The 25,547-nt window shown below is 31.3% G+C and overlaps 1 protein-coding gene across 1 annotated transcript in view; it reads right to left on the reverse strand.

The window, feature by feature from the left end:
* The window catches only part of LOC127724328 (E3 ubiquitin-protein ligase XIAP-like), a 50,262-nt gene extending 25,010 nt beyond the window's left edge, over positions 1–25,252 (reverse strand). The window contains exon 1 of the mRNA XM_052231264.1: positions 25,125–25,252. The gene's annotated coding sequence lies outside the window, so the exon portion shown is untranslated. The remainder of the gene's footprint in view (positions 1–25,124) is intronic.
* Positions 25,253–25,547: the final 295 nt, after the last annotated feature.

The raw sequence follows: 25,547 nt of genomic DNA on the forward strand, positions 1-25,547 counted from the left end.
GACGAAACGCGCGTCTGGCGTATTATATTATAATCTTGGTACCTTTGATAACTACCAGTACAATAATAATGTCTAAATAACTTAATATATGTCCTTAATTTATTACCTTGAGCATACGTAGACACTCTACTACTCCAATCTATCTTATCGAACATTATTGGTTTAATTTGTACAATAATACTATTATTTAATACATTAGTTTCAAAGTTACAATAGCTTTCAAAATTATGAATTTTAAACATTTCCATAACTCTATGGTTCCAATTCTTAATTATACCGCTAGCTTTTTCCATTGACCATTTGAAAGCTTTAAAATTTATTCTATCATGACTCATATTTTAACATATTGTCCAGTGTTTAAATGCACTTGTCCATTGTTTTACAGATGGTGGTTTCCAACCCATATCTCCATGTATGGCATCATTTGGGGTATATTTACCGACACCAATAAAAAATCTTATGGCTTTATTTTGGACAGCATTGATACATGATCGTGTGTTAAAACGAGATTAATTGCATTTTTAAACGACATTCAAGGGATTAAGTTGAGAAAATAAATGAAGGCATCTAAAATATCCTGTTTTTTTATCAGGTCGAAAGAATAAGTTGTTAAGAAATAATAAAGGGATTAAATTTTAAAAAAAACAAAAAACACATCATTCGTTCTGTGTATTAGAAGCTAGGATCATCTTGACACATTTCATTCACAACGAAATACTGCGAGATTGTAGGTTGTTTTTTTATTTTTATTTACTTTAATTTTAATTTTTCTTATTTTCCTTCATTGGAAGATGCTATGTTCTTCTCGTATTATTTCTTTATGCACAATTAGATAAATATCGACATTATGGTGTAATAATATCGTTGAAGCGATAAATTTGTAATAAAAAGATAAAATTTGAAGCAGAAATCTCAAACGATACCAGAAAGGATTAAGTTGTCACAAAAGATTTAGTGTACACGTATTTTCCATTATAAAAAAATCCCATCTATCTTGATTATTGAGTTTCAAGCGAGAAAAAAATATACTCGCTGTAAAATTTAAGTGAGAAAAATTGAATTACTTAAATTCCCGGGTCTTTATAAACCATATGTAAATAACCTAGAAAGTTGATTTTTTATCAAGTATTGTAGTTTTTTATATTCATTGCCTTGTATATTAATCATTGTGCAATCTGTGAATTGTCTTATGTTATCTAGTACATCATATCGATCTTTCTGAATGGGCTTGGATCTAATATATGAAATCATGTCTCAACAAGGACTTTATCTGTTAATTTAAATCAATTCAATCAAATTTCGCGTATTAATCATATTCAACAAAACAATATATTCATCAATGTATTCATTTATTTGTACAATATAAAACCATATTCAAATCTCCTATGACAATTTAATTTCCCAAGGGATGAGGACTTAATCTTCGACAGGGAATTAACATTCTTATACCGTAATATTATTATGCAACAGATTTCATTAGTCTAATATACGTCAGGCATTTCATAATAATGCGATTATGCAAATTACGTTTCCTTCAACGGATTTGTCTATAGATGATTATTTGTTACATAATTTTGCAGTCTTTCCATTGGTCGAAATATGTGACATACGTCAAACTTCCTAAATAGGATATATTTAGTCTGAGGGAATACCACATTGACCGACATCTTTGATGATTGGGTCCTATGTTTGTATGTTGACTAAAACATCACTATCTATATAGAATAATTGCATTTTTGATTTTGATACTGATGGGGTCAGTATCAAAAAATAAAATGCCATTATTCTTTTTATCGGCAATTTGTCTAAACTGTCTGTTTTTTGTGCGGAGAATATGAAGTAAAATTGAATAGTTAGTAAAACTATTTTACGCGTACAAAACGTTGGGATAGTTGTTCGGTTGTATGAATGAAGTGCATTTCATTGATGAGTTGATGTCGATCGACTTGATCACGTGACGTTGCTGCACTGATTAATGACGTCATTGCTTACTATTTTCGATTTTCAAGTCCTATCCATGATCATAAAAAATATTAAGCACTAAGATCAATTATAAAATGTACAAAATGCCGATAAATACTAGTATCAGGTAAAACTTAAACGGCATATTTCTAATATCAGTTGGTGAAATATTGACGACGTGATACTTAACCCTCTTGCTGCCAGAGGGACACATGTGTCCACACTGGCTGTGCCGGTTTAATTTATGCAAGCTTCTCATCATTGCTGTATCTCTTTGAATTAAAAGACAGAAGATAAACTAGTGTAATATTTTTCTTCAATGTGTCCCAAATGTAACGGCCATTATTGCGTGACGTCATTGTTGGGCATGTAACGTCACAGATGTTGATCGGTCGTATTTTATGGCACACGAAATACAACACTGAAAAAAAACCAGCAGCAAGAGGGTTAATACCAACAGGTTTAATATAAACGGCGTGATTCTTAATATCAGCATGTTAAATACCAACGGCGTGATTCTCAATATAAACAGGTTAATTATTAACGGCGTGATTCTTAATATCAACAGGTTAAATATTAACGGCGTGAATTTTAATATCAGCAGGCTAAATATTGACGGCGTGGTTCTTAATATCAGCAGGTTAAATATTAACGGCGTGATTCTTAATATCAACAGGTTAGATATTAACGGCATGATTCTTAATATCAGCAGGCTAAATATTGACGGCGTGATTCTAAATATCAACAGGTTAAATATTATCGGCGCGATTATTAGTATCAGCAGGTCATATATTAACGGCGTGATCCTTTAAATCAACAGTTTAAATATTAACGTTCGGCGCGATTCTTATTATATAAACAGGTTTACTATTAAAGGTATGATTCTTAATAGAACCAGTTTTATTACTAACAGCGTGATTTTTAATATCAACAGGTTAAATATTAACGGCGTGATTCTTAATATCATCAGGTTAAATATTAACTGCGATATTTTTAATATCAGCAGGGTAAATTTTACGGCGATATTTTTAAAATCAGCAGGTTAAATATTTACGACATGTTTCTTAATATCAGCAGTTAAAATATCGTTGACGCTTTCAGGAACAGCGTTCCAGTCGTAAAGCAAGCCCTTAGATACGATTGTTGTTGATACTTTCTTAAGACAACAATGGGACTGATATAAAAGCCCGCCATTCTGAAATTGCGTTAATTGGCGGCAATTTGGAAAATTTTCTATTTTCAATTTCTTACTTGCCATTGGAGTCAGAAATAGATGTCTTTCTATCTTGTAAGCATGTGTCTTATTATTAAAGAACCCGTATTGGCCGTCCTTGAACAAATATGTTAAAAAATTACGCGAAATTAGTTACTAAAGTAGTTTTTACCCTTTTTTCATAGATAAACTAATATCATATATAATCTTCCAACAAAAACATCATACGTTTCTTAAATTTAAAATAAATTATTTCAAGTCTAACGTACTGTCACCCCTTATGAAAACCCGTTTGAACTAAATTCCGAAAGAAAGACATTTTTTGACATTGTAGTTTTTTGGTCCTACACATCGATGTCAACATGCATGAGAACAAAATGTACACACATTTAGCGTGATTGTTTGAAAAAGCAATGGCGAGATCAGCTGTGAATTTGATTGTGGATTAATTATTCTGAAATGTTTAACTCTCACTGAACAATAAGGTAAAAAATTCAAGACTGTCGTACACAACCTTGAATTTAAGATGACTGGAAAAATCATTCATTGACAATATTAATTCCTTTTTTTTTTTTTGTGATGAAGGAATTCTGCAAAAATAAATGCAAATATTACATGTACAATGGAAACAAAAGTCTTGTCCTTTTAACTTTTCAACAATCTCTTTCAGACTGGTATTCAAAGCATTTTCATAATTACATGAAGTGTGACTTACTTGTGTTCTAAAAATTAATTATTGACTTTAAGTTAGCACTTAACAACTGTCCTGAAATACTTTTATGCCTAGTTATTTTTTCTTTAAATAGAAGAAAAAAAAATGAGATCGAATCTTTCCTGTTGTTATTTATTCGCAAGTTCATGATTAACCATTTAAATAATTACCCATTGGTTTAGGCTTTTTTAACAATTTGAGTCCATCCAGTAGAACCTGTATGGAATCAATGAGACATAATTTATTGTTATATTAAGTTTAATTATACACAGATTGCAAACCAATTTCCTTTTGTTTCAAATTATAAAGAATTTACATTGAGAATACTTTCAAATTCTTTTAAATGTATATGAAAAAATTAAGATCAGGTATCAGTTTTGCAAGAGAATTCAACTTTTTAACCCTATCTAGATCCAGTATTTATGAATATTTGGGCTAGCCCTGACTTTTATAAAGTAGAAATTTATTTCTGTGTTGGTATTACAGCAGTAAAAATGGTATATACCAAAATATCAAAGTAACTCTTGGAATGATATATTATGGCCCTGAGTAACATTTACTGTTATAGTAAATCCCTATTTCATTTCTGAAACTGTTTTAAAAATGATAAAATATATGTTTACCTAATTGTTTGACATATATCTGTAGTGTAAAAATATATTTATTAAATAGATAATTAATTATTTTAAACATATTCACTTGTAAATAACATCATATGGTGCTATATATATATAATAGTACAAAAACGTTTGTTCATGAAAAAGTGTCAACAAAGGGACGTAATTCGTAAAATACTATCGGAACCGCTTCGTCAGAAATTTCGACACATCGAAGTGGCACATTTGCGTATTACAGCGTATTAGGTGGCACAAATTTGACACATGCCAGTTCATAAAAAGCCTCATCACATATTTTAAATTCAGCATAGGTTCCCAAGAAGTTAAGAAAGAAATTTCAACTGATGTGTTGAAAAAAATTGACGCGACTAGTGACGACCTGAGGTTTGAAGACTTCGTATTCTAATTCAGTACCCTTAATCAAAACAATTTATACGTTAGAACTTCTAGAAATAATATACAATTGGCATTTGTAGCGTACAGCATGCTTTGATTTCATTTGATACGACTTTTTGGAGGAAACAGACTCGTTTTAGTTAAAGAAAAAAGTACCGAAAAAAAATGCCCAAATATGGTAGTCACAATCTTCCATTGTTGCTTTAAGAAATGGGGTCAAACCGGGGTCAGCGTTCCGACTGGTTCATGTTATTGTTAACACGGACCCGAAGTGTCGGCTAGGAGATGAAATTGTGTCACTTTGTCTTGGCTGTACGTATATATAAATATGTAGCCATGGCCAGTCAAAATCGGGACGTTAAGCCGATGAGTTGTGTACAGAAAGTGCAAGTTAATGACACTAACAATTCTTTGAGGAATTCGTAAATGATCTGTTGCAAGGTAAATTTCCCCTCTCCAGACAATTATTTATAATATTTATGGCATTATTTACTACTTGATTGTCTGAACCTGTATTTTTGTAGTCATTATACACACACAAAAAACAAAAAAGAAATAGCATCCTTTTTTTATGTTTCGGGGTAATTAGTTTCATCCCATTTTAATCGATTTAATGAATGAGGATACACTTTTAGTAACACGAAAAGTAATTAACAAAATTGCGGGAAGCCGAGTACTAATAGTATAATGTATTTGTTTTGTAATAAAGAGCTAAACGATAAATGATGATAATTGCCTAAGCGGCCTTTTTAAATTTGAAATTCTGCGAGGGTTATTGAGAACACCTAAGTGACAAAAAACGTGATGCGAATTCGGAACCCAATATTGATACAATGCAATCAACCCACACACTTAAAAACAAATTTTACATCGATCGAACTGTTTGTATTCCAATGATATATTTTCTGGAGAGGATAATCATCCTTTTGTAATATGGGTTCAAATCCTTGTAATTACAACAAAAACCAATTCAATAGGAAAATATATCTCAGTTGAAATATTAAAAGAAGTAGGCCCAAGTCTGTCTAAATAATTTTGCATCAGGATGTCAGAATATTTAAAAAGAATAAACAATTGAAAATTTTAGTATTGTTCATGATTTATTAGTGAAATTGACTTTTGAACTAATTTTGTTGTGTGCTTTGTATATAAAAACAACAATAAAAGATGGTTAATAGCTGCATTTTTTTAAATATTGCCAAATAATGGGATGTTAGCAACGATTATCCTCCTTAAAAACAAGGAGGGGGTAAAGGATGCACGCCAAAAATTTATTAAATCTAAATTTTAGGTACTGGCATTTATTGCTTATAAAATGCAACACATAATTCTTCCTTTCGGTTTCGATTTTCTATGGTGCTAAGATTCAAAGGTTGCGATATTCTTTGATCAGATATAAGAAGATTTGGTATGAGTGCCAATGAGACAACTATCCATCCAAATCACAATTCGTAAAAGTAAACCATTATAGCTCAAAGTACGGTCTTCAACAAGGAGCCTTGGCTCACACCGAATGTGTATTATGAAAGTATGAAAACCAGTTGAACGATTTTTCAACAGGGACATGAAAACTCTTTAAAATTCAAAAAGAAATATATTTGAATTCTCTAACCTCGCTTTTTTGATACTGTAAATTCAGAAATTATTGCGTGCATTTATTTTTGCAATTTTGTCAATTGTGACTAAAATGCGATTTTAATTTGCGATTTTGAAAAAAAATCCTGTTTAATTCATATAGAAAATTTCAAAATTATGGTTTAAACTATTGCGATTGTAACCATGGCACATTTTCGCAACAATTTAAACATCGCAATAATTTCTGAATTTACAGTAATTGCATTGCTTTGAAGAACTTATAAAAAAAAATAAAGCAAGGAAATTGATTTTTGCCATTAAAAATGTATACTGGTTCTTTAAAGAATCTGACATTTAAAGTACATGTAGCTCTCAGTCTTTTTGACTGTATAGTTACACCAATAGCCACTTACAATTCAGAAATTACTTTAATGGATACATATATTTCAAAATTTAGAGCAGAAAAGCGGTCAATTATCTCCAAAAATATATAAAACTCCTTACTCCTTAATTTAACTCAAAATCATATTTAAAAAAATGACAATTGTGTTTCTGTAAGTATATCCTCGAAACAAGAAAAACTTCTTCAAACATAGCCTTGAGAACAGAGCTAGGAAGATACCCACTAGAGATGCCAAACACTCAGAGTATACGTTACCTTACAAGATTTTTAAACTCTGAATTAATCCATAATTAAATGAATCCGTTTTTACTTTCTAAAAGTTTGGATGAATCAGGTTTCTATACCTGTTTTACATATGTTGAAATATATTTTGAAAGAGGTAAACATAGAAGTATCCATTCTTCATGTGTGTTCTTGAGGGGAAAGAAAGGAAAACATTACTCGAAGTTGTTAAAAAACCCTTATAACACCATTTTTTTAAATTTTTACAAACAAAAACAATTTTTTTTAAAATAGATAAAAAAGAAAATTATATTTATATAAAAGTTTAAAGCAAAATTTAGAAATGGAAAATATCTTTAACTGTAAGTCTTTTGAAAAGAGAAGTAACATACAAAAATGAGAATTAACTACCATAATTAATTGATAGAAAAAGTAAGGCATTTAAAAATATTATATATAAAATATAACTATGCCCATCCGTAATACAGAAAGTGGGAGATGACGCTCATTTCATTTTATACTGAAAAAAAAATTTACTCTAAGAGATGACTTTTTAGAAAATGTAGTTAAACATATGCTCATGATGCTAGAGTTCATGTCATGGCAAGAAAATGAGAACATTAAATATCTTCTTTGCCCATCAACCTCAAAAGCAGTAGAAGACTAAGAGTCCCTTTTTAAACAGGCATTAGAACTGAGGACAGTAGACTATTGATTTATTTATATAAATACATAAATAGATTATTTTGCATTTATACTTGTATATGATTTATGGGATATGTTTTCCTATGGTTTTGTTTTTGTCTTTTTGTGTATGTTTACATTCATGAATTGTTAATATGTTCTCTTTTTGCATGTTACTGTTACAAATCTTTTTAAAAAAAGATGGATATGGCAATAAAATTAAAATTCAAAGATAATGTGGGTAAAAAATGCTTAATACATTGTTTCATCATTAGGAGCAACACATTGGGTAGAACTAGTGAAGCTAGATCTAACTTATACATTGTAACTTGTATCATTTACTAATGGTTTATAAGTTTGGAAATGTCTTATGGATAAACAAGTAACATTTACCAATCATCTATTTTGTGTTAGCCTAATATCATCAAATATTTTTTTTATCAATACAACCAAGATAATTTGTAAACCTAGCCAAGTTAGAGCAAACCATTTACAAAAAAGTACATTTGAAAAACAGGAGGCCAATTAAACCGGACAAAACCAAAACTCAAATATATCAACCAATGGAACGGTAAGAAAACAACTGTCACATTCCTCACTTGGTACAGGTATTTTCCGAAGAAAAGTATGGTTAAACCTGGTTTAATAACAAGCTATTTAAAACCCCAAACCTGTAACTACTATTACATGTAACTGATGTTGCTCAATTTTAGTTTTTGAATATATATTTAGTGGTTTTTGATGTTTCTTTTTCTACAATGGTGTACTCTGTCTTTTCACGACTTCTTGTTTTTGCTGTTCCCTTTTTTATTCAATATCTCTTAAATATAATATACATTTCAAGTTATTCTTGGATGAATAGTGTCGTTTGGACAAAATAAGTGTTATACTGTTGGGTGTTCATAAGTACGTTAGAAATAAGTGTTAAAAAAGGAAGATTCGTCTGATTAAAAATGATTATATTCACAATGTTCAAGAACTACGAAGGACATGCTGCTTTTTCAAATACGTCATTTCTTTAATTAATTGTTTGCCTGAAAATGTCTAATGATGGTTTTGAACTTTATCAGTCAATTTGTCTTTTTATCAATGCTTTGGTTTAACCTTAAATGTTGCTTGAAAGATATTTAGATACCATCACTATCTATCTGTAACCGATATTATCTGATGCAGTCGGCTATATAAATACGGATGTGTCTTAAAGCAAATGCCAAGATAAAATTCGAAACTGTGGCGAATTTAAAATTTCTTTTTTCTTACAGGACGAGAATAATAGAAATAATAGAAATTCTATCAGTAAAGAAGAAGAGAAAGTTTTTGAACAGAATGGTGAATGTATATCTGCAATAGAGACAGAACCTCCACATGCTGTGCATTTAATTATTAGCATAAAGGATGGTATTTCAAGTCTGTCGAGAATCTTAAGAATATTCGAGGTAAATGAAATATTTGTTGTATATATAACACCGTTACGGTGTTTTAGTTTCGCCCTTTCAACTCTTTGACTGAACGAAATTCAAGTTTAGATGTCCAGTAATGGAACAAGGCGGATCTTGGAGATATATCGTATTAATAGACAAATGCTATGAAATTATTACAACACTCCGATAAACTGAATGATTTTTATTTTGCATGGATATCATTTACTACGATTTAATGACATTATCTGATTCATTTCACAGGAATAACGATATCTTACGTTAAAAAATCACTGGTTTAAATCTAGATGAATTATCACAATATGATAATATGATATGATTGTTTATGAGCTCCTGATATAAAAGTTTGTTTCGAGAAAGATGTCATTATATTAAATATGATCCCTCCCATATATAACTTCTAGATTATTGTACTTAAATAAACTCATCATAGATACCATGATTGAAATTAAATATTCTAAATTAATATTAAATTATCTGAATATTCTGCAAAAAAGGAAAAATGAACAAGAGCACAATATAAGTGCGAGTTTTACACTCGGTTATGCAATTGCTTTGACTGCCAAAGACAATTCTGTTAGTTTTGATGTTGTTTTATTGTGTATGTCATAGAAGCGGGTTAGTTTCAACTTTGAACTAAATGGAAATGATGTGTAGTGTATAAACTAGCGAGACGACAAAGCATAAACAAACCCACTTTAAAATACACCAGGAGGGTCTATACAATCTTGCAATATGTTCCAATAGTCTTAACCACAGTCCCATCCTCTTTTCCTCGAATGTGACCTACCGAACATCACCAGATTGGTACATACATGAACAACACAACGGGTGTCATCTTTTAAGCAGGATCTGCGTACCCTTTTGGAGAAGATTAGTTTATCCCGGTTTTTTTGTAAGGTTCGTGTTGCTCAGTCCTGAATCTTCTCTGTATTGTATTGAACACCGTTGTTTGTCTTTTGGTCGTTTTTCCTTTTTTGCCATGGTGTTGTCAGTTTGTCACTTCCATTACTGTCACACAAAAAGACGTGTGCAGTTTTTTTCACGTTAGGTCAATCGATCTTTGAATAAACGTTTGGAACCAATGCTACCTTGGCTTACATATATGAACTTGGCCAATAATAGTGTTTTTACATGCTCCATCTTCATTTTTCCGTGCAATTAAATCCATTAATTTATCAAATTGTCTACTCTGACGTAAAAAACTAGTGTGTCGTTTATTATCCCAAATTCGCATGCTTTTTATTTATCATGAATTTACAAAAATGCCATTTACGAAGACAATATTCATCATTTTAAGTAACTATATATAGGTATATCTTCTTGTTTTATATGTTTTTTCAGGGATATACAGATAAAAAGTACAGAGAACGACGTAAATTGATAGCAGACATAGCATTCGATTACAGACAGTAAGTGGTGTAGATAGAAACTGGTTTGAGACACTACTGCAAATAGAATCATAGAATCAATTGACTATTTTCACATTACCGACTTTTGACTCCGGATTATATAATTTTTCGACAGGTAACCTAATCTGTTGTAAGACATCCTAGTAATCTGTCAATTAAGAGCAACCAAAATAAGTAAAACCAAACACATAATCGATGGAATTTGTGGTGAAAGTTTACTATTTTCCGATGATTTTTGTCGTGTACAGAAAACATATAACAGTATATTCCCCCTCTAAATTGTACCGATTGTAAGCATGATTTTTCTTCTTTAAGTTACTCGTACTTGACCGAGCACCAGAATGTCCTACAACAGAAAAGGTAACCTATCGAAAAATATAAAACTCCGGAGTCAAAAGTCGGTAATATGAAAACAGTCTATTGTAAACAGTTTGCTCGTATGACCAAATAGACCTATAGCTTAATAATATTACTCAAATTTTGGATAACAAATGCGACAGTAACTTAATGCATTACAAAATTAAATAGACGGGTTCATGCTGTCTATAGAGACAATATCTAAAATGTCTATTTTTGGGCAATGGGAAAAAAAATTCTTTGGAAACTATTTTAATAGCAAAAAACACAGAACAAACATTGAGGATTTAGGAATAGTTGTCTGTAATTCAAAAAGATGATAAATGTGGTAACTATGGCAATGTAATAAATGGTATCAAATATTTCTGTTCTTTCCTGTTACCAAAGTGAATCAATTTTAAAAAGTTTCTTATGTGAATGAGGAATAAATTAAAGATACTGTTTGTAGTTTGCTAGTACATCCTGCAATATTTTATCAAATGCCAATTTTTTTTTAACCAAATATAATACATTATGTTAAGAAATATAGTAAAATATAGTCCGATTTGTCGGTAACATGAGAGAATCTTCAGTAACAGGACAGAGTTCGTAACAGGAAAGAACTTTATTTCAAAACAATTCCTTTGTTTTCACAGTTTAAGAAAAATACATCATTACAAATTGGTCAATATTGGTAGTTAGCAGCAAACAAAGTCATGTTTCTTTTGAAACTTTCATTTGCTAGATGAAAAATCTGCCTGTAATGAAAAATTCAAAAATAAATTCCTTTCTGTTACCATTTACTTTACAAGAATTGAACAATGTTCTCTGCTGTTATCAAAAGTCAAAAACCTGTCTTGTTATTTATTAGACAGTATATTATGCTGAGGGTTATTTAATACGATGATATAAACTTATATTAAATAAACTGTTTGGCATATAGAAGTTAAATGTGTGTTTCATCAGTAAAATAGTCTTTATCATCCTTCCTGTTACTGATTATGACTATGCTGTTACTTTTTATCAGGTAACATGAAAGAACGTAACAGAAAGGAATTACAAAGAACTTTTTGTCCTATTTTTTGAATGAGATGGAAGGGAACTTCCATCTACATATCAATTTAATAAGATGATATTAATACACACTTAATTTTATAGTGCTGACATTAAACTATTCTCAGAAGGTACACAAAAAGGCTGTTACAGGACAGAACAACAAAAGTATTCTTCTATAAATTCTTATCTTGGATGAGCTCAGATTTTTCAAACTGGCCGCCATTCAAACTATACATGTGCAGTCATATTCAGGGAAGGATGCCCTTCTCATGGCATTATAGGAAATCAAATCTTGGTCTATCAAACGTTTTAAAGTGCATTTTTGTTTTAAATATGCTTTAGTTATGAATAAAACAGATCAATAGGGGACAACTTTCTTATATATTCTATCATAGATGACTCACATATCTGGATTGTGATTTCAAATAGTAATGATCAAGGGCATTAAGGATTGTCGGCGTTACATTCCTGTTCATGAGTTGTGTCAGTCGTTAAATTCAGTTGTGTGTATAATCCTACCAGTTGAACATACCATTACAGGATGTGATACTACATCGACTTTGTTTGGTATAGGCAAATACGCAATGCTCAAGGCACTGAAATAAACGCCTGATCAATTCAAAGACATGTCCCGGATATCTTTATTAGATATAGATGATTCGGTAGACGTCAGTCGTAAACTAATAACAAGGCTTTATGATCAGAAAGGAAAGTCCATAGCAATCTGAACAGGTTCCGTCTTAAATTCGCCATTTGTAAAAATTCCAGCTTGGTCCGACTCCCCCTTGTGAAGCACCATTTAAACAGCACGTCTTGAGGTTTTCTTTCCAAACCAAAGTCTGGATGAATGCGCATGTAGCCAAGTCGGCCATTGGGTCACCTCTACAGTTTGGTTGAAAAGAAGGAAAATTTTTTCTTGAATTGGTCTTGTTTGAAGGTCAAATCTCATCTGACTTCCTTCAAGATTTCAAGATTTGATGTGCAAGTGCAAAAAAAAAATCAGTTTGCAGTAAAGGTTGTGTGTGTTTGGAACAAAATGTCAATGTCAAGCATCAGACCTTTGTCAAAATATCAATACACACCTGACAGATGATGATGATGATGATGATGATGATGATGATGATGATGATGATGATGATGATGATGATGATGATGATGATGATGATGATGATGATGATGATGATGATGATGATGATGATGATGATGATGATGATGATGATGATGATGATGATGATGATGATGATGATGATGATGATGATGATGATGATGATGATGATGATGATGATGATGATGATGATGATGATGATGATGATGATGATGATGATGATGATGATGATGATGATGATGATGATGATGATGATGATGATGATGATGATGATGATGATGATGATGATGATGATGATGATGATGATGATGATGATGATGATGATGATGATGATGATGATGATGATGATGATGATGATGATGATGATGATGATGATGATGATGATGATGATGATGATGATTGATTATCTGACCCATTGACGTCTGACCCATTGACGTCTTAAACATGCTAATGACTTTATAAAAATTATTTTACATTCAGTTATTGTCCACTGTTATTGATACGTTTATGTTAGTTTGACACAAAAGCTATTTCCGTTTCTTATAATAGGACGATCGGGACATTCCGAACGTCAAAAAACGTCAAAAATCGCTGATATGATGCTAATACATTTCATAAACCTTATAAGGATACATTTTGATTGTACAACAAAAATATTATAGACAGCCTTTGTCTGAAATGAAAATGTAACAAATTGACTAAAATAGCCAGTGGAACTGAAATCAATAAACTTAACTTTAACCCGTCCTTTACAAGACTTTGAAGTTTTGCAAAGTAACAAATCTTCTTAAAACTTCATTTCTATGTATTTTTTTTATAAATAAAGTTCAAGGTCATCCTTGTATGGAAACAATATGAATTCATAAATAAACAAAATTTCTGATCAAATAAAAAAAAGTCAATTTTAACGTTAAAAAATAACGTATTTAAAAAAAATGGTATTCCCTACAGGCGTCATATATGCTCAATGGAAAATTGTCCTCTGATTTTTTAATATATTTTATAATTCCTGAATTTAACCAAAAATTAACCGTTAAGACAATAATAGGAAATATATAATTGTTGACATTTGACCACCATTATGCAAAATTCTGACCACTTCTCAGGCTTACGGCATCATTAATCTGAAAGTTTACAATTTTTTCTTTTCAGTGATATATAATTTAGCCGTGTGTTCGGTGGCTGCATTAAATTAATTTTTTTATGTTTCTTCCGCTGGTCTATAAGGTGTATGTTTTTTTTTCATCTGCCAGATGCATTTTCTATCATGCTTTTTTCAATACTGTCATTGTAATTTTAGTTTTTACCATTCATTATTTGCACGGTTGTACAACAGTTGTATGATAAAACGATATCATTGATGCAGCTGACGTTGGTTACATTTATTATGTTCCAACAATTTTAAAAGAAGATACATCTTATTTGCATGGTTTACATTGATTCGTTTAATACACGGTTTTCAAATGCAATGAATCTAGATGTGGGCTTTGTGAATACTAGAAAACTGAACAAATTTCAAAATACAGAAATTTATTGTAAGACGGAAAGCCTAGTTCATTGTATAATATGGAGTACATGTAATGAATGGTAGTTCGTTCAGACAGGTAATCCCATTTTGTGAACAAGTCCGTATCCATTAACATTTTCAGGAGCATGTATTTCATATTGTGACAGGCTGGGCCATACACGATAATTTCAGACATGCCGATTTATCAGTAAATCTTTATTGCTATTGAGAGTTTTCATCTATTTACTATAGTTAGCACGACAAAAGAACCCGCCCCTCCCTTCCCCCCCCCCAAAAAAAAAGTAGGAAAACATTTCAGAAGTATAAGTAGATATTTTCTAGCAGATCATTTTTGCTATTTACAGTTCCCTCATAGTATTGACCATACATGTAGTTACAGCAAAAACACAACAAAAATCTCAATTCAAGGGAAGTTACTCCTAAAAACACTCGACTGATAATACCTGTCATAATGACTTATTTGTAGATCTACGTTTGCTGATACTTGTTTTTAATTTCAGTTTTTCTATCTCTTTCTCTATCTTCTATTGTTTCCGCATAAAACGCGCAAATGCTTAAAATCAATCGTAATTGAAGGTAATAACTCTACTTATAAATCGACTGACTATTTCAAACATGTTGACATCTGTGTAGATCGTATCCTGCAGATCATTTGTGCTATTTATAATTTCTTATTGTTTTCCTTATCATAGTCCAAATCTATGTCTACTATTGTTAAGCATCGTTATTCAAGGGCAATAAATCCTACGAAAACACTTCAAATTTATATTGCAAGGCGTGCATTTCGTCTACATGGGACTCAACAGTAGTGCTCAAATAAAAAAGGATTAAAGGAAAAATCCAACATTAATTTTAACGGCATTGCTAGCTCGTTTGTCTTTAGTGCCATGTGGAGACAGTAGAGTGCCTCCCCGTGCTTCAGGTTTATGCTCTTATAATATACAAGATAATGGAGTTCGTGTCCGAGCGAGAACTTCTCTGAGTTCATTACTTTAGGTATATTTATCTAAAACTCATATTTCACTATTCAGCTTCTTCATTCTGCTATTTGGTCACACGCCAGGCGCTACCCTGATATACCCTGTCTTTTGTTTTTGTCCTCTGGTTTTGTAGTTTACGTATTCTGTCGGGCAGAGTATAGGTAATATAGTCTTTATTTGTGCAAATAATTCGTCATGTATATTCAAGATATGAAATCTTGTTCAAACCTACCTCTTCAATCTATGCATTTATTAGAAAATTGTTACTTACATGTAGACTTACATATCGGTTCACGGCAATTTTTGTAATTCAATATTTGATGTTTAAACTGCTGCAGTTTATTTCTTTTTTTTTCATATTTCGGTGACGGCATTGTATGTTCGTCCTCAACATATGTTTTTATTACTCCCTAGTAATTTTGCATCTTGCATAATTCTTTCAAAATACTTTCAAAATCCTGCATTGACAACATCTAGTTTCGCTTTAATGGTATGTATAATGTATACAATGTTGTTCTTCGGGTCTTATGTGTGCGTATATAAATAATGAAGATATATAACATGTATAAAAAATATAGGTTGTGCAATATCATTTCTCAACGGTTACGATGCATGGATTGTTTTAGATTCAATAATTTTGAAACCCTTTAAATCTATAGTTAAAAGAAATGGGAAAATAAACCAACGTGATACATGTTATATTTCCTGTATTTAAAATTCACTATTTTTTTTTTAAATCCATTACTATTCACTCCAAATACGATATGTTTTAGGTTTTAATAAGAGATTGCGAGCAAAACTTTATGTGTGCGTGTGAGTCCTTTATCCTTTTCCTCACCATATCAAAGAAACTTTGGTTTCAAAATTATGCTGAAATTTTGAAGCAAACATACATATAACAATTAACTATACCTGTGCAAATGAATGATTATCTGAAAATGGCGTCTATGATCATGATAAACAAGGAAAAAACTAAAATGTATGTCAGCAATTCTTAACACGGTTTAAAATAAAAAGCAACTTGTTTTTCTTTGAAAATATGGCTTTTCACTTCCCGGTAATGGTATCATCTATCAACATGTGATTGGTTCTTAACCTGTGACTCAAGGTTTAACATTTGAGGAATTACTGCGTCATAGTCATATACTGTACAAGTACATTGTACATTATTTTTCGTTCTTAAACCAATGGTTTGTTTGTTATTAATTTTGATTGTCTTTCTAATTAGTTGCATTTTCAACGTGAGATGTGTTATAATTGCTAATGCTTAAATATCCACCAGAGTCTAAATGTTGCAGTTGTAAGCATCTATAGGTCACCACACGGCCAATGAGCAAAACTCATACCGTAAAGTCACAATATGGTATTCGTCATCGAAGTTATCACAATCCCATTAGTCAGCACTTTATATTGACATGAATTATCATTGATATGTTCATTTTCTGTATCTTCACTGTTTATCAAATTTTGAAATTTCTTCTTTTTCTTTCCCCAGCAATAGACTGCCTTAGCCGTGTTTGGAACAACTTTTAGGATTTTTTGGTTAAAATGCTCTTCAACTTCGTATTTTATTTGGACTTCAAACTGTTTTTACTCTATAGCAGTTAATGAGTCTTATGTAGACGAAACGCGCGTATTGCGAACAAAGTTATAAGCTTAATATCTTTGTTAAGTTTTCATAAAAAGCTAAGTGGTGTATCATGCCTTTTATTGTACATTCTCCTGATAAGCTTTATTGTAAATATTCCTTCTTTTCTTATCGTCACAGGTCAAATCAAAATACACGAAAACACAATAGTTTAATCAGAAAGAAGTGGGACTATTCTTTTATAAAAGTAAAGGTTCTCTATTTTATATGTAAAAAAAACATATTTAAATTATATTTGCCAAAGAAATCCAACAAATACTGTCATAAGCTACCCGGCAATTTGACTGTACAATACAGAAGTATTCCAAACAATTAGACCACCACAGGGCACCATAAGAGTTGTCTTAGATAATTTGACAGGAAACGTCGTATGAAAAGCGAACGAAATTGTGGACTGCATAACATTTTCAATAAAGTGGCCGAAAGCAATAAAATGATGGCATGCATACGAGAAGTTATCTCAAGAATTGAAACATTAAAATTGTAAAAATATAAGACCCGACACCTTAAGCAAGGGAATCTTTCTATGGTGTAGATAAATTCTGTTGAAAACATGTTTTAGATTTTCTTTACCTACCGAATTAGAAATTATTACCGGGTTTGTACTAACATGAACAAAAAGACGGGTGCCTCATGTTGAGCAGGATCTGCTTACCATTCTGGAGCACCTGAGATCACCTCCAGCTTTTGGTGGGGTTCGTGTTGCTCAGTTTTTAGTTTTCTATGTTGTGTTTTGTGTACTATTGTTTGTCTGTTGGTCTTTTTCTTTTTTAGCCATAGCGTTGTCAGTTTTTTTTTTTCGACTTATGAGTTTGAATGTCCCTTTGGTATCTTTCGCCCCTCTTTTACGTTAAAGATTTTTTTCTTTAAATTATTCCACAGCTTTGCATGTATGTTTCATCGCACAGACGAAGCGTTATCGACACCTAGCTTGAAATTACGACAAACCGGTGTGACAGTCTTCAACTTGCAATGAGTAGTGAGCATTTGCTAATCATTGAAGAGGCCCTTTGGGATTACGAACAGAAAACGGTAAAGCGCTGTGTAGTTGCTTTAGGTTGTGTCAAGTGCCTGAGTTGAATCAATTTAATGAATACACGTTGCCATTTCTTTTCTATGTTTTAGTGTTCACCAATGTCTTAAATTCGCGGGCTTAAAATAACGCGAAAATAAAATAGTCCGGAATATGTTAAACTATATATTTTCGAATATGAAATATACATTGCGCTTCAAAATATGTTCAAAATTCAAAAGGGCTATAGCGAAATAAACATATCCACGAATATAAGTTGGTTTACAGTATTTATAAAAAAATATTGGTTTTGTATAACAACCATATGGAAAAAGAGGTGATATGCAAATCTTTGTTTCTTTCTGTTAAATGATCATATAAAAACTATACATCATGAATAAAATGGCAAAATGAATAATATCTCTATGGGTTAACACCCAGAAGTAAACATACGGCAGTGGTCAACAAGATGCAAGAGTCTGTACAACATTTTCAGTTCTAGTTTGTACCGGGTCGAAAGAATAAATTTTAACAGATGCATAAGATGTAAACAATCTGCAATTGACAAAATCAATATCTCCTAGCTTACTATCATAGTTAACTTATATTTACACAAAGTAACACAAACACATACCTTCTTCAATTTTCACTTCATTTATCATGAATCTCAAATTTTAATATCGAGTTTTGAGTATGTGTGACGGAGTTTTATACACACAATAAAACCGCAATCAAGTTGTGAAATACTATTTAACGATGAGTAAGAAGCACTGGATTTTTGATACAGGATGTTTTTATTTATCAATTCATTGACTACCCATATTAAATATTATGATAATATACTTCCAGGAAAAAACATCATGTCTAGACATTAGCCTGTAAAATTATGACGTCTTGTAAGGCTATTTTATTTTGACGTGACGTCAGAGCCAAAAAAAAAATAGAAATAGCCTTACAAGACATAAGAATCATTTGGGACTATACTAGACATCATGGGCTCTTTTCGAAAATATCTACGACAAAAATTGATAAGTTATACTGAAATGTTCATGATTTCAAGAGTATTTTAACTAGTAATATTATTTGTGAAATAAATCGCTAGTTCTAAGAATGTTACTCAATATTTGATATGTGTCATTTATATTTTATTGTAAATTATTTTCGTCCTTTTATTGCTATTTTCAATATTTGAGTTCATCTCAATTAGAGTAGTTAAGAAATGTCTTGTTAGCTATTTCAAATCAAATGATTGTTGTTTTAACAGACAGAAAATTATATAGATCGCCTTGATTGGTTGAGTCTCCGAGTATTGAGCATGCCAAAGATTCATTTTCTTACACATTGTTGGTCTAACAGTCAGTGTTTACAATCACATGTTCTGAATTCCTTCGATACCGTGTATTCGAAAGTTTACTTTACGAATGTGCACTTTCGGTCATATGAAGACAATTAAGGATGTTCGCTACTCTGTTTCAAAATATCAAGTTTTTTAAAAGACTGTTCTAAAATGATAGTATATAAATAAAGGAACTGAAAAAGCTGAAAAAAATGAAGGGTCCGTGTGCTTGTTTTCGAGATATAAGCCATTGAAAATTTGGCGGGATATAATTCTCTCTAGACTTTTCATACATTTAACATTGGCACTCTTTTTCTTTTAAAAATTATGAAAAAATAACAAGGATTTTATAGGATTTTCAAATATGGCTTTTTAAATTATGTGTAATAAAATTATGAAAAGATAAGTAGAGGTTAACGGGCAAAATTTTTTAAGGCATTCAAATGGATAAAATCAGAGGATTCCGAAAATCTGACAAAAATTCCAAACCTGACAAGCGAACATCCTTAAACTTTGTGAGGATTTGTAAGGGGTAAATGTACAAGTTTTGGTGAAATTTTTCAAAGAAACCAGGTATATTTTATACTTTAAATATATTTAATGGAAGTAAAATAGTTTGTGTAGTTTATAAAGTAACAAGTGGTACATTGAGATCTCACTGTTATTTTTTTGAAACCGCGAATTTTACCCATTTCCAACCGTCTTTTTTGACACAGTCTATATATAGCTGGAATCGAGAAATTTCAAAAGCGACATAACTACTTCAGCTTTAATTAAAAAAACGGAATGAATTTTGGCAGTTCTTTATTTCAGATATGCAAAGAGAAAACAAATTGCTTGCCATCTTATGAATTTCACTTTAAGAAAAGTACAGAAAAAAGATTACTCGAATTATACATTGTACTGGTGCTTGAATACAGCAAGATATAATGCGATTATTATTTATATATTAAATAGATATGATCAAAAATGATAATCCGGACTTAAGGTAAATATTAACTGTAAATATGTAAAGATTCTGGTCGGGATTAACTCTGCAATAAGGAATATTCAAATACGCCGTTTATATTTTATGTTTTTTTAATGAAACTTGTATTTTTTGGAAGAAACTGTAAATGTGTAGTCGACTAATTAAGCAAGGCAAAGCTTATACATCGTTCTGAACATGCATGTAATATTTGCCACTGGACGTTAAGTAACCTACACTCAACAATCAAAGCTTCTATTGTCGAAGATAATAGTTTGTAGTAATTCGAAACAAAAAGCAAACATCGTTAGAATTTCTACAATTTGCAATGACACAAATTGGTTTTTTTTTTTTAATTTTTGGGGGTTAGGTACATGTATGCCTCCTATCAAAAACCGAATTTGAGGGTGATATTTATTTTTGGCTTGCCTTGAAAGAATTTATGCATGTCATATCCACGCTTTCCTAACCCGTGACAAGGCTGTGTGCAAACTATACTTATTTTCCAAGTTAACAATAGAATGACTTTACTATGTCACCAATTTGTTGTTTTTGAAAATAAGTAATAATGAATATGCGCGATTGATTCTAATCTTTTGTAATCGTTAACTGAACTGATACAATTAGCATCCATAGTTCTCGCAAACTAATCGCTTTACAACAGATCAGGATTAAGTGAATTCGACGGAAAACATTTTCAAAATAGGCTAAAATATTTTCAAAATTAGCTATGGTTATTTTTTATCGTCACTAGTCAAACCAAAATACTTGAAAAACAACGGTTGAATCAGAAAAGAGAGGGACTATTTCTTTATTAAAGTATATGCAGAAGATCTCTATTTTATGTGTCAAAAAAAACATTTTAAAATTTATCCGTCAAAGAAATGTTACAAATACTGTCATACTGTCACTACTCAGCAATCTTACTGTTAAATACAGAAATAATCCAAACAATTAAACAACCACAGGGCACCTTACGATATGTGTGCGATAATTTCACCGAAAATTTCGTTTGAATTGAGCAAACAATTTTGGATTGCATAATATTTTCAATTAACAAACTTGCCGAAGGCAAGAAAATGAAAAGTATTTTGCGACTTTCGCTAGTAGAAAAATAACGCAAAAATAAAATAGTCGGGAATACATCAAACTAAATATTTTTGTATATGAATACATGAATAAAATCCCGATTATGCATTACGATTCAAAATAGGCTCAAAACGGACATACGCTAAATTTATGTATCCGCAAAAATAAGTTGGTTTTACTGTAATTAATAAGCATTGTGTATAAGTTTCATAACATTTGGTAGTGGCAATCTTAAGTTAGAGAACGGAAACCAACTTTGGGACGTACTTACGGACGGACGGACGGACGGACGTACAGACGGACAAGAGTAAAACTTAAAGCCCCCGCCGCTACGGCGGGGGCATAAAACAATCTTCTGTACAAAATATAAAAATAAGAAGATGTGGTATTATTGCCAATGAGACAACTCTCCACAAGAGACCAAATGACACAGAAGTTAACAACTATAGGTCACCGTACGGCCTTCAACAATGAGCAGAACCCATACCAAAATGTTCATTTCTAATCTGTTCACGCTGGAAAGAATAAATTTTAACAGACGCATAGGATATAAAAATATTTGCAATTGTCAATATTTTCTTATTTATCTTAATTACTTATATTAACTCACAGTTAACACAACAAACACCTGCTTCAATTTTCTCTTCATTTATCATGAATCACAAATTTTAATATGGAATGTTCAGTATGTATGACGGAAGTTATTTTTACACAATAAAACCGAAACTAAGTTGTGCAATATTATTTAACGATGATTAAGACGCATGTGATTTTCGTTTCGGATTGTTATAATACATCAATTCTTTTCACCTCCTGGAAAAGACATCATTACAAGACATTATCCTAAATAATTTAAGATTTCAATGTTTGATATGTATCATTTATATTTCATTGTAAATTGTTGTTGTTCTTTAACTATTGTTTTTTTTAAATCTTAACATCATCCTCATTAGCGAAGGTTTGTTTTGTTAGCTATTTCAAATCAAATAAATATTCAACTTTACTTCACTACTCATAATTATTAATTATATAGCATGTATAGGTCGCAAAGATTTGATTGTTTACCAATTTGTTTTTCTATCAGTCTATGTTTACACTCAGCGTTTACAATTACCTGTTCTGAATTCTTTGTAGGATGTGTATTCAAAACTTTACATTGCGCATGTGCACTTCCGTCAATTACCTTGTGAGGATCTGGAAGGGGGAAATGTAACACACACAGAAACGAACTATAATATAACAATGGCCATTTTCCTGACTTGGTACAGGACATTTTAAGAAAAAAATGGTGGGTTGAAACTGGTTTTGGGGCATGCCAAACCTCCCGCTTTTATGGCAACGTCAAACACAACACCAAAACGACAACATCACATGACAGGACCACAATACAAATAAATGGGAGAACATATAGGACAAAGAAACACACGAATAATAGCTAGCAGAAGGTACTAGGCTTAAAATTCAATATGCCAGACGTGCGTCTCGTCCACACAAGACTAACCAGTGACGCTCAGATAAAAAAAGTTTGAAAGCCAAAACAAGTACAAAGCTGAAGAGCACCGAGGACCAAAACTTCCAAAAAGAAACCACGAATTTTCCACATTTCAAAAAGTCGCTATTGAATAGCTGGAATCGAGAAATTGGAATAGCGACATAGCTTAGGTATAATTATATATAAAGAAATGATTTTGGTGTTCTTAAGTTCGTATATGCAAATAGAAATCAAAGTACTGTATGTCCCTATCAAACAACCGAATTTAGCGGAGACATTTATTTTTTGCTTGCAAAAAAATTGTATATGGATGTCATATGCACGCTTTCAAAATCCGTGACAAGCTCCACTTATTTTCAGTTAAAAACAAAAGACTTAACTAATTCAACCATTTTTTTATAAGTAATAATGAATATGCGCAATTGCTTCTTTTCTTTTTTAAAAGTTAAGTTAAACTGAACTGATACATGTACTGTGACTTTAAATGACAATAAAAAAGTACAATACACACTGATTTAACGTATTTTATTGTAAAACGTGCATTGGAAAACGAATCTTTTATTTTCAAGAAATTTATTTTCATTTTTATTTGATTAGAGCGTCACTTGTGAGTCTTTTGTAGATCAAACGCGAGTCTGGCGTACAAAGTTAGAAGCCTTGTATTTTTTATGAATATTATATTTTACTTTATTTGATAGTGCAGTGAGCAAAATTTGAACCGGTTGCTTTTAAGTGTTCTGATTACAATAAGAATAAACGGCAAACTTTTTCTATATAAAAGAATGAATAAGTAATTATATCCCTCTAGTGCTTAACTGTACTTTTTAATAGCCTTGTTTTACAAATAATAACATGGTTTAACTTATGTCAGTATCAACAATGTTTTCAAGCTGAAAATAGGAAAAGAAAATTTACTGAGCCATCAAGTACACTTGTTGGGTATAATGAATGAGCTCCATTTCACCTACTTATTTGACAGAAATTCACTTTCTCATTTAATAACTTTTATTTTCTGTTGTGATAAGCAAGTTCAAGTTTTTGTTTAAAATTAAAAAGAATTTGGAGTATTTCACTTGAGGTCAACCACAACTTTAAATGTCTCATTTTTAAGATAAGCAAAAAAATTTATCAATGAATAAAGTAGAACTAAAAGTAGAAGCGGAAATAATATGTCGGTCAAGGTTGCATTAACCATTCATTGCAAATTCGCTAATACATGTAGAAGTCGCCTTGTTCACAACCGCTAAAGTCATATATATTCTTGTCTAATATAAATATAACTATAAAAATGCAATTGAATACGATTTAATTAATATAAAAATAAGAATATGTGGTATGATTGTCAATGAGACAAATTTCCACCTGAGTCCAAATGACGCTGAAGTAAGAAACTATAGGTCACCGTTCGGCCTTCAACAATGAGCAAAACTTATACCGTATGTACCGTATGTAGTCAGCTATGACATGACATCATGTAAAACAATCAAATCGAGAAACCCAAAGGCTGAATTTATAATTGAGGGTGGTAAAGGGTTATTTTCGTGCAACGTATTTTGCCATTTTTATTTCACGTGCAGCCGTGAAAAAGGTTCGTTATTCACCGTGTTTCATGAAATCGGTAAAAAGATCAACGTGCAAGAAATTTTTAATTGTTCGTTCGTCGTGATATGGCAATTTTATTTCGCGTTCTTCCGTGCAGATACCCCCGCCCCTTTACGCCCCTCATAATTGTTACAAAACAATTTACGAGAAAACAAATATGACAGACATGAAACAGTGTACGTGTTTATGTCGCATGCTAGTGACAATCATCAGTCCATAAATAAATTCTGAACTGTTTATGGTGCATCTTGAAGGACACAAACATTTAAAGATCAACTGAAATTTTTTTTTTAGACAAACATGTCATTGATATATTGAATATATTTAATAAGGCTTACCTCAACTTTGTGTATTTCTAGAATGATCTTGAACCTTCTCGTCAAGGTTTTGAAATTGTAATGTTTACTAATAGGCAAGATCATACTTAAATTAGAATCGATGACTTATTTACAAACACTTTGAAGCTTCTAGAATTACTTTACGTCACTCGGAACATTCGAGAAGATACTAGACGTCAAAAACCCTCGTGTTATTTATAGGACTTTAAAATTAACTTAAACCGACACATTGACCTAAATGACAATTTACCTCCCAAAGAGGCCTTTTAACTGATTCGTTATCTTATTATATATTAATACAGTATAGTAAAATCTTTCTTACTTTGATAAATAGTGCAGTGATCATATTAAAAATGGTTTATTTTTGGGACGATTATGTTACTCATAGATGAAACACACCTTATTACCGGTAAAAAAATCCGA

The sequence above is a fragment of the Mytilus californianus genome, unplaced genomic scaffold (genome assembly GCF_021869535.1).
Source record: "Mytilus californianus isolate M0D057914Y unplaced genomic scaffold, xbMytCali1.0.p SCAF_14, whole genome shotgun sequence".
In the NCBI taxonomy this organism is placed as follows: Eukaryota; Metazoa; Mollusca; class Bivalvia; order Mytilida; family Mytilidae; genus Mytilus; species Mytilus californianus.